General features: G+C 42.6%; 1 protein-coding gene across 1 annotated transcript in view; it reads right to left on the minus strand.

Annotated features, from left to right (window-relative positions):
• MAPRE2 (microtubule associated protein RP/EB family member 2) overlaps positions 1 to 12,143 on the minus strand; it is a 102,347-nt gene extending 90,204 nt beyond the window's left edge. Inside the window, exon 1 of the mRNA XM_054057646.1 lies at positions 12,128 to 12,143. The gene's annotated coding sequence lies outside the window, so the exon portion shown is untranslated. The remainder of the gene's footprint in view (positions 1 to 12,127) is intronic.
• Positions 12,144 to 18,321: the final 6,178 nt, after the last annotated feature.

Consider the following 18,321-nt stretch of genomic DNA (forward strand, 5'->3'; position numbering starts at 1 on the left):
TTTAGCTAAATTTATCAAATATCATAAGTCATTGGACATAGGACAGTCAGTGTTCCGTTTACTCATTTGTGTTTAAAAGCAGGTTAGTGTCAGAATTACTCTGGATAAGCATTTTCTTCCATGAATATTGCTTTTCAAGCCACAAAATTACAGAAATCCCTTTAATCCCTGCTTGAAAGGGTGACCAAATTTGTAAACAAATGTTAAGCTATGCAGCAGTGTCAAAAAGTAAATTACCACTTGAAAAACTCAAACTTTCTCCCTGATTCAGAAAACCCATCCAAACGTACCCAAGAGCAGAGAAATCTAAGATTCTCTGCCTGTCTTGACAGCATTTTCCTTCATCTCTCACATTTACTGTACTAATACAACAACGGGTAACAGAAAATATTTTTTAAACAGTTTGGTCTACATCAGGCACTTCAAATAAATGCAAAGCATTTAAAAATACCTAGGAACCATCTGACTGCAGCACATCAAGCTCCCAGAAGAATGGCAGCAGATAAAGCCAAAGGGACTCCCCTGCAGGAGATGTCTACACTGTCATAAACAAGACTCCACTCACCACAATCCAGCACAGCCACAATTTGTTACATATCAGTAAAAACACATGGGAAAAAAAGCAGAAATGACCACAGTGCTCAAGTTAAGCATCCTACAAGTTTAGCATTGACAGCAAAAGCTCCAAAGAAAAACCACAGTGTTATCAAGGTGGAAAATGTCTCTATTCTAACACAAGATGCATTTATTTTCTCATGTCTACTGCTCATACAAAGTCAAAATCCTCTGACAGCTTCTCCAACTTACGTCATACCATTTTGCCTGAGAAGCTGTCAGTCAGCTTTTTGTCAACTACATTAATTCAGTTTTGTTTACAGCTTGAAAAATAGATCCCATCAACACCACCAGTTGCATGGAAACCATTACCTGGGTTATTTTTGTAGCATGTGGCGGTTAAACTAGTATACTCTGAAGAACAACTAGTAGACTAGCAACCCTTGAATACTTCTCGTGTTTTGGGTATCATGAATAAAAAAAAAAAATAGTGACTTCTCCTTCTACATTAGAGGCTCACAAGAGAAAACTTGTTCTTCTCCAATCTAATCATGTTATTAGAGGAAAAAGTTGACTTTTAAGATACTTGTCTCTGGTTGCTGATGAAGTTTTCAAAGATGTCCAGACTTTCTTCCATTTTCTGAGGCCTGAAAGAAGCTCCTAAAAGGTGTTTTCAAGATTCGTTCCCCTCTTTCCAGTTCCTTACAAATTCTACTTTACTGTCACATCAGTTACAAGCCCAGAGATAGGTAACCAGCGTAACACGATAGGTATTTTTTTTTCTTGCTGACCAGCATTCTTGACACATCCATGCTACACGCCCTACATTGTTGTGATCCCTTTTTGATACAATGCACTTGACTTCAATTAATGGTTATGAAAGATTTCACCTAGTCATCTTGTAAACTAATACAGTACCTGTCTACAGAATTATTGTACCAACCTGAACATCTCTGTTCAATAGCAAACAACTTATACGGTACCTAATCTCACAGAAGGACACCCACAGTGACTCACAACCTCTGCTGAATATAACAACTTATAAACAATTATTTGCATGTATATATAAGGAAACCATGATATAGTACAAAACAAAAATTATGGCAAGATTCCTGGGTGTATCAAAAAGTCATGACTAAGTCCCAGCAACTGTGCAGTAAAGCATAGCATATCTCTTATTTGCGCGCTTGAGAAATTAATACTGGTGTGACTTGCAAACAGCAGTGCAATTACAACAGCCAAGTAAACCTTAGTGTTGTGGGCAAGTGGTGTCAATTAGCACTCAAAGTCATCAGTCTTGAAGGCCTGACCACCCTATGACAAATAAGAACCTCTCTAAAGTATAATAAGTTTGGGGATGTCTTCAAGGTTGTTTCTTCTCCATTTAAGTTAGTGTCACAGGAACGCTAACTAACTACAGCGAACAAGGCAAAAAAACCACTGACCTTTGAAATTATGGTAACACTCTGCTCTGTGCCACAGAAGTATTATGTATAAAATAAAACTAAAGTAGAAAAAAAGAGACTATGACTTACCGCATTTCGCTGTTTCAAAGACGCATTTAGAGGAGCATCCCCACTATGGGAACCACTGCGAGGCCTTAACATAGTAGTAACTTTTTCTTTTTATTAAAAAAAGCTAAAACTCCGTTAAATAAAACTGCCAGTTACGATAGACCAGTAGAAAAGAGCTTCCCCTAGAAAACTTCCTTTAATAAACCTCACCAAGGGTGTGGCTAATGACAAGCTCCACCCTTCATCCCACCCAGAAACTCAGGGAACCTATAAAAAGCTTCTCAGGAGCAAGAGGATAATTTTGTTAGCTTGCCATGTGCTCTGCTGAAAACAAAGTAGATAACTAACGGGAAAAAAAGGTAGATAAATAACATTAAAGTTGTCTCTAATAATTTTATGTCCTCTAACATGGTCTAGAAACATTTAGTGGGTGAACTTGCTTTGTTGTTTGCTTTTTAGAAGCACTGCTGTAACAACCTGAGGGAGTTCTGACAGCTCTTAGTATTTATTTGCATTAGAGAGCCATTATATTGAAAACTAATGCATCTGTGAACTTGACAGCAATTTTTGCTGTTTACAGAACTGCAGCCTATGAAGAGTCTCCACCACCAGTGAAGGCTCCTGTTTTCATCAGTTACATCATGAAGATGATGCAAGATCAAAGCCCTTTGCGTGCCTCATTAAATCCCACACGTGCCTTCGCTGTGAAGAACTAGCACTAATAAAATGTAGAATATATCCCTTTGTTCTCTAAATACTCTATATCTTAAAAAAAGAAAAAAACTCAACTTTCTTTATCTTCAAGGCCTAATTCAGGGGTATGGGGAGATAAACTGAGGCAATATTGCCTGCAGAGTTATATATTGCCTTGGTATGTAATACAAAAGCATCTAGATGCCTGCACTGTTGCTTCTTACTCAAGTTTTTGTACTATCCCAACTGACAGGTTTTGTACTTAAAAATACAAGTTTAAAGATCTGTAAGCTTAAGATTTTTTTTTTTCTCTGAATAGCTGAGGTTATCCTGGCACTCCTGCAGGAGGTTGGGTGTGAAATTGGAGCTCTTGAGGTGTCTGGCAGGAGATCAACTATGCTTCTATCATCTGGGTTTGCTTTCAAGGGAGTGATTAGGAAATTATGCTCTTGTTAACAAGATCTGTGCAAGTAATGGATATTGTGCCCAACATTTCCTCTATTTAAGTTGAAGTGATTGTTCCATCTTGATATGAAGAGTTGAGGTATTTTATTAAGAACTAGTGATTTGGGCCAAATCTTAACTGTAAAGCTATTACAAGAAGAACATTTATCCTTTTGCATAAAACCAGGCCTTTTCTGTTTGAAAATGCTAACTGGTCTTCAAAACCAGTTTTTTGGTTTTGAAGGAACTTTTACTATAAAATTAGCATGTAAGCTTAATAACTGCCTGTGTTCCTTCTCCTCCAGTGTCAGCTAGAGAAGAATACCCACCTTCATTGCTACAAGAAATTTTTTCTTAATACAGCATTCTTAGTACAGCATTCACTTTTCAATGCTTTTATACCTCTAGCAGGCAAGATAAAGCGTCTTTCACTTTAAAATCCACATTTCAAGGACAGGTACCTATGTTCCTCCCTGTGACTGGAAGTCCATAACCTCATGCTCTACTGTATGTGAATGCAAAATTCTGCAGCTATCTCCAAGGGCAATAAGACCATTTCACCTTTTACAGGAAGTCTGACAATTCTGGGAAAAAAAATAACATCTTGGTGAGTTCACAAATTAAATATAGCATGCAAGAGTAAAAAAAGCAATTCTATTTAAATGTAGAGTTTGGAGAAACACAGACAAGGTAATTTTCTTTCCTACCACTCTTGCTAACAAGGACTCTGAGGTCCTCTAGCAGAGGTGCACACCACAGGCAGGCTTTCTCTCTATCTGCTTCAGTGATGACTGACAAAACAGGCCAGCTTTGTCACCCTTGCTTGAGTTGTCACTTATTTTGAATTGATGTTCCCCAAGCATAGTGGGGGATTCCACAAGTATGGGTCAAAGGAGGAGGAATATCACAGGAGACGAGCAAGATCAGAAATCAGGATATCGAGCAGGTTGTGTGCAGTGAAGCCAACTCTGCACTGATGCACTTTCTAGGCTGCACATTGAAACCATGCTCTGTTTAGAAATACAGAACAGGGAAGATACCAGAGATGATGCTTTAGCTTTTGAAGGATCTGCTGGTTTAGCTCGCAGTAACTATACCCCGATACTAAAACATGAAACAGCCTCATCACTGTGAGTATGGGCTCATCTATAGCAGCTAGCAAATAAAATCAAGAGAGAAGATTCTCAGTGCCTGAGATTCATTCCTAACAAACCTCGCACACGGGGAAAATAAATAAATAAATCTTATTTTCTGAATATCATCAACACCTCTTACAACTATGGGGGCACATCCGCACTGCATGCCAGAACTATTGAATGTAATGGCAAACACAGTGTTTTGCAGTTGTAAGAGCAGTCACACGTTTTACCATTATAACCTGAGGAAAGTGCTAAAGCTTGGTTGACCAGACCATATTTTAGCAGCTGAAACTAGGAGAGGTGAATACGCACGGGGCTAGTTAGTAGTTTAATCCTCACTGAGGAGGTAGTTCAGCAATACCCTTCTCTATTGCTATCAGCTACCAAGCCTTAAAAAAAACATTTGCTCTCCTGAGCAAGGACTGCTGCAAACGCTCCTTTAAATCCGCTCATGCTTAGCAAGGTATCAGTGTTTGAAGTACGGAGTTATTCTGTCTGCTGACACCTCAGGTTCTGGGCAAAACTTAGACTGTTTTAGTCCTGTTTTGTTATATAGGGGGTGTGTGTGTCATCCGTCCCGTGTATCGTCGTCTCGTTCCCCCCCCCCCCCCCCCCCCCGCTCTTCACAGCCACCTGAATCAAAAGCTCTTCGTTTGATAAAGCAGTGTGTTCAACCCCTTAAAGCAGAGACTGCTTCTCACTCCTCTTGGTAATGCACAGCATTTTCTGACCTGGCTGCGTGGCTGGGGTAAGGCTAAACTGAAAACCTCTGCTGTACCACTTTCCCGGTGCCTTGCCTTTCCTACTGAACCTACGAACAGGCTGGAAGCCTTACGTTTTCAAACAACTGCTAATACTCTGCCTGGTTGTAAAAGGAGGAGGAGGGTGGGGTGCAGTTTTAAAGGAATCAGTATTAGAGCATCATAGGCATGAACCACGTCAGCAAAGCTCACAGGCAGCATTAACAGAGAGTCTGTGTGGTGCAATGGGTTAGCGCAGTTGGTTGATAACTGAAATTTAACTGAAAGGTTGGTAGTTCAAGCCCATGCAGGGATGGTATTCCCCCTTCTCTGCCTATGGCCCAGGGGGTGTTAGAACAGCCTTTAATTCAACCTTTAATTTTAATTCAACCTTTAATTTTGAAGGTCCCTTCCAATCAGCTTCCTAAAGAGAGGAGGCTGCTCAGTCCCCTCCATAAAAGCAGAAGGAAAAAGCAAACTGACAAAATTGATGTCAATTTTGTGGTGAAGCCAAGATGCAGCAAAGTGGAAGAGACACAACAGAGCTAAAGAATGTGAAAAATCCCTCCCCAGAGGGACATGAGAAAGCAAAGGGGCTCTCCAGAGGACCAGCCAGAGCAGCAGCTGTGAATGGGTGCAGGGTTAACTCTCCAGGCACAAAACCAACAGCCCCTCAGTGGCGGAAAGCCCTGGCCCTCTGTCTTCTTAATGGAGCGTTTTTTGTCATCATCTGGAATTATTTAATCTGCACTTAAGAAGTTTTCCAAGAGATGGCCAACCTAGAGCTGCTGTTCAAAACGTCAGCAAAATGCAGTTTTCCCTCTGACATTTCCCAGGCTGCTTTCAACTGCCTCTTGCAACCCCTGCCTCCTCTACGGCAATACATATTCCTAGCAAATTTCCTGTGGCTTGTTAACAAGATGTAAAGATGCTTACAAATAATTGCCAAAGTCTAGTCTCTTGGATCTCTAAACTTCCTGCCCTTTTTTTTTTTTTTTTTGGTAAAGATTTCTCATTATTACGAGTGACACCAAAGCTCATGACGGAGGTGAAGAGTTAATAGTGTTGAAAGAAGTAGAATAGAACTGGCTGTAAGCAGTTAGTGGAATTACTAATGGTTGAGCTGCAGGAAGAAGTTGTGGAAGCTCACAGAAAAAAAAATATATGTACAGACTAAGCCTGTACATGCTGCACATTTTATTAATGTCAGGTTCTTTTAAAAAAACATCCAATTGTTTGGTAATAACTAAATTATTCAGCTTTACTGCAGACTAACCTGTTCAAGAGGAAGAGAGCTGCATGAGTGGGACATCCTGCCCTGGCCACTATCCACTCCACGGAAACCCCAAAGCATGTAAAGCTGTATAAGTATCAAATGTCAACGCAAGTATAATATTTGCTCTGTTGGTGCAGTCTAGTAGTTGAGTTTAAACACTATTACTGATAGGACAGGAGCTCTCCCCTGTCTCTGTAATTAGCTTAATTACAAACAGAAGTCACCTGTTCTCATTTTGTGTGTACAGGTCTATTAATACTAACGATGTGCTCATGCCATCTGCTAATGAGCTGTTTCCAGTTTTTGCAGAGCAAAGAAGACAATATTTGCAGGTGTTTGGAAATGTATTTATTTGTCCATTAAACCCACAAGACAAAAACGTTGCCAAACAACACTTGCATTTGCAAATACTTCTGCAAAACAGCATCTTCTGAACTAATGTCAGACATGAAGAACTCAAGACTGATGGAAATCAAGAGAGGTATTCATCTATTGCTTCAGTTTTGCCACTTAGCATGGGTCTGCAAATATTCTTGGATTCAGAACAGTAAGCTCCTCCAGGGATGCCACATTCCGAGCGGAGATGAATCATGAGAGCCAAGGTTAGATTCAAGTGCCATATTACAAAGAAGCTTCAAGAATGAGTTTACTCGGAGTGTTTCTACTTAGCCTAAACATTGTAAAGCCAAACAAAACATATTGTTTTATTTTGATAAAATGACATGCTTTGCTTGCAGTGTGATCCAAACTGTCTGAAGAGGTTGCTACTACTAGATATTCAGCCCAGTATTCATTGGGCCATAAAATAGTTGCCAGATCAAAGCCTATTTTAGTAAAATTCCTCTGGAAGGAGTAGCCTGAGAAGATACTTGGCTATTTCACATTAGATGTTGCACAACCAAACCATGTGGTGAAATGACAGATTTTTTCCTTGCTGGCTTCAACAATTCTATCAAGATTTACTAGATTAGAACAACTGAGGCATCTAAAACTTAGAGCTGACTGACCTGCATGTCACATCCTTCCTCACCTGTCAAATCTATGCAGGATTTGTATTTTCTGGCAACATGCTATTTTTCTGTGGTTTGACAATGGTAATTAGAACAACCTGAAACTTGTCATGTCTGTGTATGGTAGATTACCCAGTGTTAGGACCCTACTAATTTTATCCTTTCAGGGAAAAAAAAAAAAAAAAAAAAAAAGAGTAAATTAAATTTGAGTAAATGAATAATAATAAACTCAATAATTGCCTTGCTGAAGAAATGCTACTAGCTTCTTCATAGAAGGTGGAAATGACTCACATGGTGAGGCATTTTCAGAAGAGGTTGAATTAAAGATTAGGTTCCTTTAAAGCACTAGAACTGTTCCTAAACTTTAAATAGGATAAATTTGAAATCTGGAGTCACTCACGGTTCAGTGGAATGACTGATGGATGAATGTAAAACTCTTCAGCACAACATGCAGGAGCTTCTGGGACTGAGGGGGTGTTCAACCAGAATCATTAAGGCTCTCCCCACAACCTTTGCCATGTTTTCATCTTCGCTAGCACCCCTCCTTCTCCTCTTCACCACCATCAGGCATCATTACCCAACCATTGTGGAGCACTGTCCCCTCTTCAGGGCAGCAGCTGCTGATAAGATTTGAGCATACTTTCCCCACCTGAAGCCCTGCTCTTGCTATAGCAACTCTGTTAGTAAGGTTGCTTCCCTTCAGTCTTTTTAAAACACTTTTTGGACACAGCCATAATAAAAATAGCTCAGGGCAGCTCTGCTGCTGCCTGCTGACGCTGGGCAGTGCTCCCAGAATAGGCCTGTGCTATAATCCTGCCTGTCCTGCAACTGTGTGCTGGGGCTATGGTTCAGTTCGCTGGGGACAAGTGCAATGTGAAGCCATTCTGAGATCCAACTGTATCTTTAGATAACAATGATAAATGCTTGTCCAGAGAGCTTTCCTAGATTAGTCTTGCTTTCTGGATCCTTTCCCTGCAGCTTAGGTTTGGCATTCTCCTCTCCCCTCTCTTTAGCCCTGCTGCCAGTCCTTTTTTCCCTCACCTGACTTTCCCAAATGCAGAAGATGAGTCACTGCTGCTTCTTTACAGTCCAAGAAGTGTCTTTTCAAACGCCTTGAAAAAAACACCTTGTTTGAGGCTCTTTCCCCAGCCACCTTTCCTGCAGACAGACTAAACCCAATAGATTTTCTTGCTGCCCTTAGAGCACCTATTGCTCTGCCCAAGTTCAGCCTTTAGGTTCCCTACTCTTAGAGATGAGCATCATAGAAACTGTCAGCAGGGAGGGTCCACGGCCACCTCATGACAAAAGGGATACAAAACCCACACATGGATTTCCCCAAATCACCTCACTTTTTCATCAGTGGGAGACCAAGCCCAGCTGAAGCTGCAAGGATTTGCATTGGTAGTTGTGACTATCCTCAAAGGAGCTAAGCCAAAACACTGACTTTTGTATACATACATGCATATATATACATGCATAAAAACAAACAAACAAATAAAAGGTGCTGAAACGCTCAGGATGTCATTCAAGCTTCATCACAACAACACCTCTGCCGTCACTTTGGGCCCCAAGTGACTCAGGGCAAGGCCAACAACATGCTCCCCACCGGGGCTTTCAGCACCAGCTGCAGTTCTCCTTCCTACGTCTCATGCAAACACTGGCCCAGACCAGTTCACGCTCGAGACAACGCTCGAGCTTATGTTTTTTAACATGATATAGTATCACTCTCCAGAGATGCCTGAAGGAAAAATGCATTCCACTCACCTAATTGCGTTAGAGTCTAATGTTTCTCACTCTTCTGGAATTAAGCTATTTGTAAAGACTTGACTCTATTAAGGCTTCAGTGTTGCAAGGTTTAAGAGAAGTAGGACCAGGATAAAAGCTATTTTAAGGTGAATTTGAATGACATGTTTAGCAAAAGTTTTAGTAATTTTCAAGGCCCCTAGATTTTTTTTTAAAGATTAAATGATGAAGAATTCTTGTGATTATCCATTTAGGCGTGGGGTGGGTGGGTAGAGGTAGTGTAATTTCTTTTTTAACTCCTCCAAATATTTCACTAGTTTTTGGAGGAATGGTTAAAAAAATAGCACAGAAAAATGCCAAATTAGCCAGAAGAGACAATGATAAATAGTCGAGAACATTTGGACTTGTAAGAGCTGAAGGAAACTCAATTTGAGGGTTTTATTGTCAGAGCAAGGACTTGGATTTAGAATATCAGACAATTAAATCAGGCCATTATAAATTAAATCATAGGGCTGAAATAACTATTCCAGCCCCACACAATCAGTCAGCATCATCAATGCCTAGGTTATTCCCAACTCACTTTAGAAAAGACTCCACGACCTTGCGAGTAAGCTGTCCCCTCTGCCCTCATGGACAAGAAGCCTCTTCTGCCTGAGGAGTGAAAGCAATGGTATAGGGGTCCCCACCTCTTCTCAGAGGAAGAGATATGCTGCAGGAAGACCTAACCTTGAAGAACAGGTACCTGTTAAATGGCCAGCTCCTGCAAGTTTTAAATAAGCAGAGGACATCCCAAATGACCAAGCCATATTCAGCACCAGATGTTCTGATACACTCTGATAGAGCAACTGGCCAACTTAAACCAACCTACCACGGCACACCCCACAAAGTGAGTTCATAGAAAAATATCCATATTTTCCCATCTCTGAAACATCTCCAAAAGATGTACGTGTCTCATAGACACCAAGCCCACAGGACATCAACTGCTCTTTGTGTTCCTGTCTTCGACTCCCTGCCTCTTTTACTAAGTGGTTAGCTGTTTCTTTTCTCCCTAAGAAGTAAAAGCAGCTCATGAGGCTGAATTTGAGGTAAACTGAAAGAAACCACACTTGCTCTCAGGAAAAACCAAATTAATCAGCTGCTAGTAATTTCTGAAGTCCTTGGTTGTAGTTAAATAGATCATATAGCATCTCAACGAACTTTCTCTACTAGACACAGTATGAAACTTCACTCTCACAGCAGCAGTACCATAAATCTTGAGTGTTTCGAGAAGATACAGAACTTCCTACAGCTTAAACCCTGCATGTGCAGGATCTGGAGTAGGTGAGTTAAGGGATCATAACCATCCAGTCCTCCACTTTGGCAATGATTTTCACCACAAGAGCTTTACTAACAAGCAACCCTTGAATCTCGGCAGTGGTTGTGGACAACCCCTGTGTGAGACAAAGACATTTTGTGCTCTTCCTATCTTCTCTCTGGTTGGGTGAAGGCCCACCTGACACATCCAGTTATGTGAGTAAAGACATAAAAAAGGATTGAAGCGGGAGTCCCTGTATCGCAGGGAAGAGACAAAGCAAGCATATGTACACCGAGGATTTGGAGAGCGTTTGGCCCATGACCTGGGCATCCTGACATGACAGTGAGTACAGCTATTCATACTGGCGTTGAATAATAAATATCTCAAGATGCCCTTGAGATGGTTGTTCTAAATACTTTGCACTTTATTGAAGTCTGACTAGAAGAATTACCCAGCAACATTGTTCCTAAAGAAGTTTTTACGCAGTTCACTTGACTTCAAAAGACTCTTTTAAAAGAGCAAGTGTATCTTGCAAAATAACCTTTAAGCTGTAAAGTGCTTTGCTTGACATATTTTTCTGCTACTCCAGTTTTAAAATGTCATGTCTGTCTCAGTGTTTATCTACTCTTAAAACATAGCAAAATTGCTACAGTATTTCTTGTAAGAAGTTTTCATCTTCTTTACCACTTTAGATTTCTTGCTATGTTAAGTTATGAGCTTATGCTATTAGCCTCGTTTCATTTGCTGCACAGTTTGGGGTGACAGATAAAAAGCAAATATCCCTTTGGGAAGCAAGTGAAGTACAAAAAGGACTATAACTCACCATAGAAAGCACCAGAGGGCTGTCTGAATTGTCAGAAGAAGCTGTTTAAAATTAAAAACCAGAGGTAATTTTTTTCTTTTCCTTCTCCACAACCTCACGTGTGCCACTACTGCGTACGAAGCTCACAGTGTGAGGCAGGGTTAATATACCCCCTGTGCTGCTGCATCCTTCCTCACAGGAGCTGCCATACTCGGTCAGTGGATGCAGCATGCTGATTCACCGGGCTTTTAGATGCATCCCCTGGAATGGGACATGGTTTAGTGGCAGATAGGAATGGTTGGACTCGATGATCCAAGAGGTCTTTTCCAACCCAGTGATTCCATGATTCTATGATTCCATTCATCACGGAGCTTCCTTATCACACAGCATGCCCAGTAAAAGCTTCTTTCAAGCCTCCCTTACCAGAAGCTGCTTTGGACGCTCCGAACTCAGCAGCGTTGTGCAAACTGCTTATAATATCGAAGGATTTTAAATCCATGCGGTACTAAGCGCTTTCCCCGCTTTCGACCCAGAAAACTCTGCACAAACAAACGCATCAACACGCCTCTCAGCCCTTAAGCCCTCTAAAAACTAATTACTCCCCAGTGACGCTACTCGTTGTAACGCTCCTGAGATTTTCCTGGCTTAATTGCCACGGGATAGCGGGCTCCCTTCAACTCAAGAGATAGTTTTAGCACCGACCAGACGCTAAATTCACTCCCTTTTTGTAACGGAGAGGAGCGAGGGCTCCGCTCCCTTCCCAAACTACTTCCAGACCCCCCGGACAGCGCTGTCACCCGCCGGCTGCGCCCCCCGCGCTGCCCCCGCATCGGGGCACGGGGCGATGCGCACAGAGCATCCCCCCGCCTGGCTCCCCGGCACCGGAGCCCCCCGGACACCCCCGCCGCTCGCCTCACCTGCTCCGCGGCCGCCGCTTTTCCTTCCTCCCGCCCGCCCCGCTGACAGCCCGGCTTTGTCCGCCCGCCCCGCCCCGCCCCGCGCGGGAGGCGCCGCGGGAGCCTCGGGCAGCGGCCGCCGGGGGAGCATCCCGCCCTCGCGCCGCCGGGGCAGCGGGTCCCCGCCTCGCGCCGGTCTGCGATAGGGTTATTTACGATTATCAGGTTATTTTTATTTATTTTGTATACTTTACTTTTATTTAAAAAGACTTCGCCTCCCCTTCCCCTTTCTTCCTTTTCCTTTCTTTTCCTGCCCTTTCTCTTTTTTCCTTTTCCTTCCCGTTTCCTTCCCTTTTTCTTCCCTTTTTCTTCCCCTTCCCTTTTTCATTTTCTCTTTTATCTCTCCCTTTCCTTCCTTCCTTCCTTCCTTCCTTCCTTCCTTCCTTCCTTCCTTCCTTCCTTCCTTCCTCCCTCCCTCCCTTCCTCCCTTCCTCCCTTCCTTCCTCCCTTCCTTCCTTCCTTCCTTCCTCCCTTCCTCTCTTCTCTCCTTCCTCTCTTCCTCCCTCCCTCCTTTCTTTCTTTCTTTCTTTCTTTCTTTCTTTCTTTCTTTCTTTCTTTCTTTCTTTCTTTCTTTCTTTCTTTCTTTCTTTCTTTCTTTTTTCTTTCTTTCTTTCTTTCTTTCTTTTTTCTTTCTTCCTTCCTTCCTTCCTTCCTTCCTTCCTTCCTTCCTTCCTTCCTTCCTTCCTTCCTTCCTTCCTTCCTTCCTTCCTTCCTTCCTTCCTTCCTTCCTTCCTTTCTCCCTCTCTTTCTTCCTCTCTCTCTTTCTCTTTCTCTCTTTCTCTCTTTCTCTCTTTCTCTCTTTCTCTCTCTCTTTCTCTCCTTTTCTTTCTTTGGCTTTCTCGCTCTTTCTCTTCCTCTCCCTTCTCTCTCTCTTTCTTTCTCTCTTCCTCTTTTTCTCTCTCTCTTCCTCTCTTCCTTTCTCTCTTTCTCTCTTTCTCTCTCTGCTTCTCTCTTTCTCTCTCTCTTTCCTCTTTCTCGCTCTCTTTTTTCCCCTTTCTTGTTTCTCTCCCTTCTTTCCCTTTGATGTAATCTCCGGGCCCCTGTCCCGGCTCCAGCATGGCCCTCCTGGCCGCCTTCCTCGCTGGATCTCGGCTGCGCAGCCCTGTTGGACCTGCCTGAGGGCACAGCACAAGATGCGGCGCTGCAGGAGATGCTGCTTTCCGCCCTGCTCTCACAAATCGCTCCCCGCATCAAAATAATCCCGCAAACTGAGCTGACCTGAAGAAGCAGTCTGGGCCCTATCTTTAGTTCTTTGCTCCGCAGATGGGCTGTTAGTCAGGTCCTGCCCACGTGGAGTCTAGTGGTTTATGTTTTCAAGCGCTGTGTGGTGTAGACATAAATGCTGGGGGGAGGTAATCTCTGTGGAGGATGTTTTTTCCTATTTTTGTAATGGTGACTATCAACCAGGGCTTGGAAAAAAAGAAAGATGGTGCAGAGCCCGCCCTCCCTTGTGATGCAACCTGATATTTCATGTTTAAATTAAGATAAAATTAAAAATAGAAGGGGAGTGGAGGAGAAATCACAAAGCTATGAAGCAAATAACTTGAATTTGCTATAAACTTGTTATTCTGAACATGGGAAAACATTATATGTGTTGGAGGAAACAGCATCATTCTGTCCTGAGCAGCCCTGTGTGAAGGAGCAGAGCTGAGATCCAGGTTCTGTTCTGATGGTTATTGGACCTCTCCTGCTGCACAAATTATGGGATCCCATGTCCTTAGGGATGCATGGACCCCCTATAGACCTGGCACAGCATCTCTGTTGTCCCGTTTAACTGATGGAAAGGGCAGCCTGGAAATGGCAATGGTGGATGCCCACGGGGTATCCAACCCTTCCCATTGGTAGGAAGAGAGATCACTCCTTCCCTGGGAGAAGGTTAGGGCCAAGGTACAGGGAGGTTCACCACCACTATGTGGGTTGAGCCCATCTGCTCTGATGTTTTGTGATGGAAGAGTAATTAAAGTGCTGTGCCACACCACTGGCACTGTTCTGCACCACTGGTGGCACACCACTAAAACTGTGAAACCATGAAACCAGGCCTACAGGTAAGTCTGCTCGTGAGCCCTGCTGCTTCCACAGACACCTCTCAAAGGGAAGAATGTTCCAAATAAGAATGTTTTCAGGTAGTACGGAATAGCCATCCCAACAAAAACTTGCCACTCAAAGCCAAACAAATACCCTGACTTTTTTAGTAGTGTCTCAAAACTACCGAATTTCCTCCTAATCCTGTCACTTTGTGTCATAGTGACAAAACCCACTGTTTTTGTGCTCACAGAACAATTTGAGGATCTTACTGCATCTGCAGACTGCATTTAACTAGGTTTGAAGATCAAAAGATATGCTATTTTTGTATGGTTTTCTCCTGAACTCCAGACAGTAGTATTTGAGGTGCTGGTGGATGATTTTGTCATCAGTGTTTGCCTAAGCAGTGCAGGAATTGTTATCTTCATTGTGCAGAAAGGTGGCTGCAGAGTAGAGAGACAGTCAAGCTAAAAAACATCCTCTCATCTAGGAGCATGTCCAGTCTAAATGTCCACAAAGAGACCTACTGACTCAGGAGAGCTGTGATATGGAGATTTAGCTGCAGGTCACTGCTGGCTGGTCCCTCTGTCCTGCTTGATGCTCCCAGCATTCTAGGTGAGAGATGTTTTGAGCCTCAGCTATGGCCAAGTGTTGCCACGTCCATCATCGCCAGCCACGGTGGGCAATGTGGCTCACCTTGCACGTGACAGCACATCATGGCTGTGATTCCTCTACGCTGAAACGTCCCGATATAGTAGAGGTTATCTCCCAGAGTCAAAAGGCTCAGAAACAAGGACTTTAAAAATTAGAGAGACTCACGCTGAGGTCCATGAAAAGTCTGGGCTGGAGTTTAATCAATCATCTATATTAATGTGGAGGCTGTCCTCTCTGTGGACATCCTGATATGTATTCCCTTCCATTCTACACCAATGCCAGCTGCAGTGTAAGGAGCTTTGTTGCAGAAACAGCCACTTTTTGTTCTTATCTCTCTGCAGTACATTTTGTTTTCCCTAGTAGAGAGGAGTTCAGGTCACACACATTCCTTAGCGTCACAGTGTGCCTGGATCAGGCCAACGATCCATTTGTCGCCAGTCTGGTATCTCATTTGCTACGTTCTGCCAGTGGTGCTGCAGGTAGCAGCTGGTGACAGAGTGGGCTGGCAAACTGGCTTTATCTACTAGAACCGTATTAAAAAATGAACATTTGTAAAAGTGGATGTTTGCTGGTTATTTCTTACCAAAACTTACTCTGCAACTCACATACAAATTCCTGTTTAGCAAGTGAAAAAAACCAGAAAATGAGTCCAACCTGACAAAGGGCAAGGCAACCCATTTGGGTGCTACCTTTCCCTCAAACACAGTAAGAGAAACACCTGCACATGCAGCTGTGACCCAGTCAGGGCTACCCTGGTACACAAACGACTGCTGAATAATCTGCCCTGCAGAGCCTTAGAGAAGTGCACCCGTCTCCAGCCAAACTTTTCTTGCAGGGAGAAACGATGACTTTTAGTTTTTTAAAGAAGTATTTATGCTTGATCTTTAATCACTGATGGAAGAGCTGCAGTTAGGTTACAAGACATAATCTCAGTATAATTTATTACCAAAGGCTTTTTCCTGAACTCCTTTGACCCTGCACCCTCCTTGATGCTGAGCCAGTGCAGGGTCACGGCAGAGGAGGGAATATGGTTCTTTCTCTTTCATTCTTCATAGCCATAATTAATTATCTGCATGATCTTCATCAGTGAGTGCAGTTAAAGAAAGGAGGAACAAAAGGGACATCAATCTCTCTAATGCATAACTGATCTAGATGCTCTTCTATCAGCGTTTGGATCTTAACTGTTACACAAACTCATAGGATAAGCGAAGTGTGTGGCTGAGACTTCTAGCAGAAACACACATAAAAGAATACTACCTGAATATAAAGCCTAGCATGCCTGCTTGCAGGTGCTTCTCTGTTTCTTCATCTACTACTTCACTAACTACAGGAAGGGATTCCTAAATAGTGACTTCTTTTCATAGTAGCCAAAATTGTGCAATACATTTCCTATTAACACAAACGTCAGGAGTTCAAATTCTCAGACCTTAACAGATATATATAGACACACATATCAGCAGCCTTTGCTTAAGGAACATATGAGAACCTAATTTGTCTCAGAATAAGTAATTTCCTAAATGTCACAGTCACAGTGGTTAAATTGTTGTTTTGTAGAAAAGTGCGTTTTTTTTCTCTTGTGCAAAATTTCTGGATTTCCATCTTAGATGAAATAAAGATGATGATGATGATAGTTTCTTCCCTGACAAAGTGTCTTCCCAAATCACAAGTTTCCCACAAAACGTTACATTTGGTCAAACCTGGATTTGATATCCAGACACCTCTGAAGAAATCCTCTGTAACCTGTAATTAATTACTATTACTCATTTCTCTGCTTGATTTGTTGATATGTTTATTTGCCTTTTACCTCTTAACCCGACTGCTGCCAGGGAGCCTGGAACTCCAGCCTCAGACCCCTTCCTACCCAGGAGGCGCTATGCAGTCAACAGGAGGTGACTACGCTTGACAGCCACAGAAGCTCCTTTGGAACCCAATGATAAGGTAAGTTACCAACTCCAGCTTCACATAGAGTCCACCACCACACTATGAGCAGGCAGCATTTACACCACCGTGTCCTGTGACGCACAGTATGTTGAAGAACACAGCGTTTCATTTTTGTACACAGTGCCTCTGCTGCCTCTCACCACAGTAGCTGTGGTGAGCAGAGCAGACCATGCGGATGGAAAGAGGCTTGGGAAAGCTGTACCTTGCGTGGTGTTGACACAGTAGGCGAATAGATAGGTTGTATGGTATTTTTACGGAAAGTCTTTTCCCTGCCAAAGCCTTGAGTGCACAAACCCCAGATTTGTTAGTGGGTTATTAAGTTGCTCAGTTGGCTACGCACAGCCTATGTGTGTGGAACAGAAATGATATATCAGCTGTCATTCTTAATATTTTATAATGAAGGATATAATTCGTCTGGGGGTAAGTCTGAAAAGTCTTACTCAAGGGCATCACCTTCTGTGTTCTGGTGCTCAAAGGCAGGCTTGAACAGAACAACCCATGCAAGATACAATTATTTGCTTCTGTTGCTGTCCTAATACATAATTTCTACTTGGACCAAAGCATGAATTTTTGGCACAGCCCTTCCCTCGCTCATTTTGTTTAACTTACTTGCCTCAGGGAAGGACAGTGTTAAGTGGTAATTGCCTCAGCCAAGTCTCAGCATTAAAAATTATGTTCTTAGATGTATTTACATATTTGCCCACTCTAGCAGCATCCCTGGAGGGCAATCTCTCTTATCTAACCTCACTGTGGCCTTGATACACTGGAATGAATGAACGAGTTTTAAGAGCGCATTTAATTTAAGGGGTACTATCATGAGGTTAGACACAAGTATGGCCTTTTGAAATCGTTCTCTCCAGGGGGTAGTTCTAGTTCTGAAATAGTCAGATAGAGGTGAGAAATGCATTCATTTATCAGGAATCATCAGCATCTGAAAAAAATAAATGCTACACCCAAGTTCTTTACCGGGGGTTATGCAAAGGTGTAACCGAGGTCCTTTTCAGGAAAGATGTGGGCCTGTTATGAGGTACGTGCTTAGAAGCAAAGTGTTTTTCTGACTAAGATGCTTTCTTGCACTTACATCAAATCCATGATTTCCAAAGGGTTTCATAAGTTTATCTTGGACAATCTCTTCTGAGTAACCTTTGACTTTCAAGTTTAAGGATTTGAGGGTGTTCTCTTTCATTAAATGAAAGGAGTTTTCATCAGGGAGAGCCTGGCTAATTAAGTTGCTTTTCTGCTGAAATTGTGATGTTAAATCTTCCAGGGACTGCGAAGTGTCAAACTCTTTGCCAGGTCAGTGGCTGCTTTCCTGATGCCAGGGGAATGTCTGGATTTGACACATTGGGAAAGAAGCAAATCCCTCAAGATTAATTTAATCTTTGCCATCAACAGCAGAGAAATATTAGCTGGCAGTCCAAATGAGCTGGCAGCAGACTGTTGTTTTGAAGGTAGTTATAGGAGGTGGGTCTCCTTTTTGAGTGAAAGGACACTATAGCCCCACGGAGGATGGGCACAGTTCCCAGCTACTGAGACCT

Source organism: Cuculus canorus, chromosome 2 (assembly GCF_017976375.1).
Source record: "Cuculus canorus isolate bCucCan1 chromosome 2, bCucCan1.pri, whole genome shotgun sequence".
NCBI classification, from domain to species: Eukaryota; Metazoa; Chordata; class Aves; order Cuculiformes; family Cuculidae; genus Cuculus; species Cuculus canorus.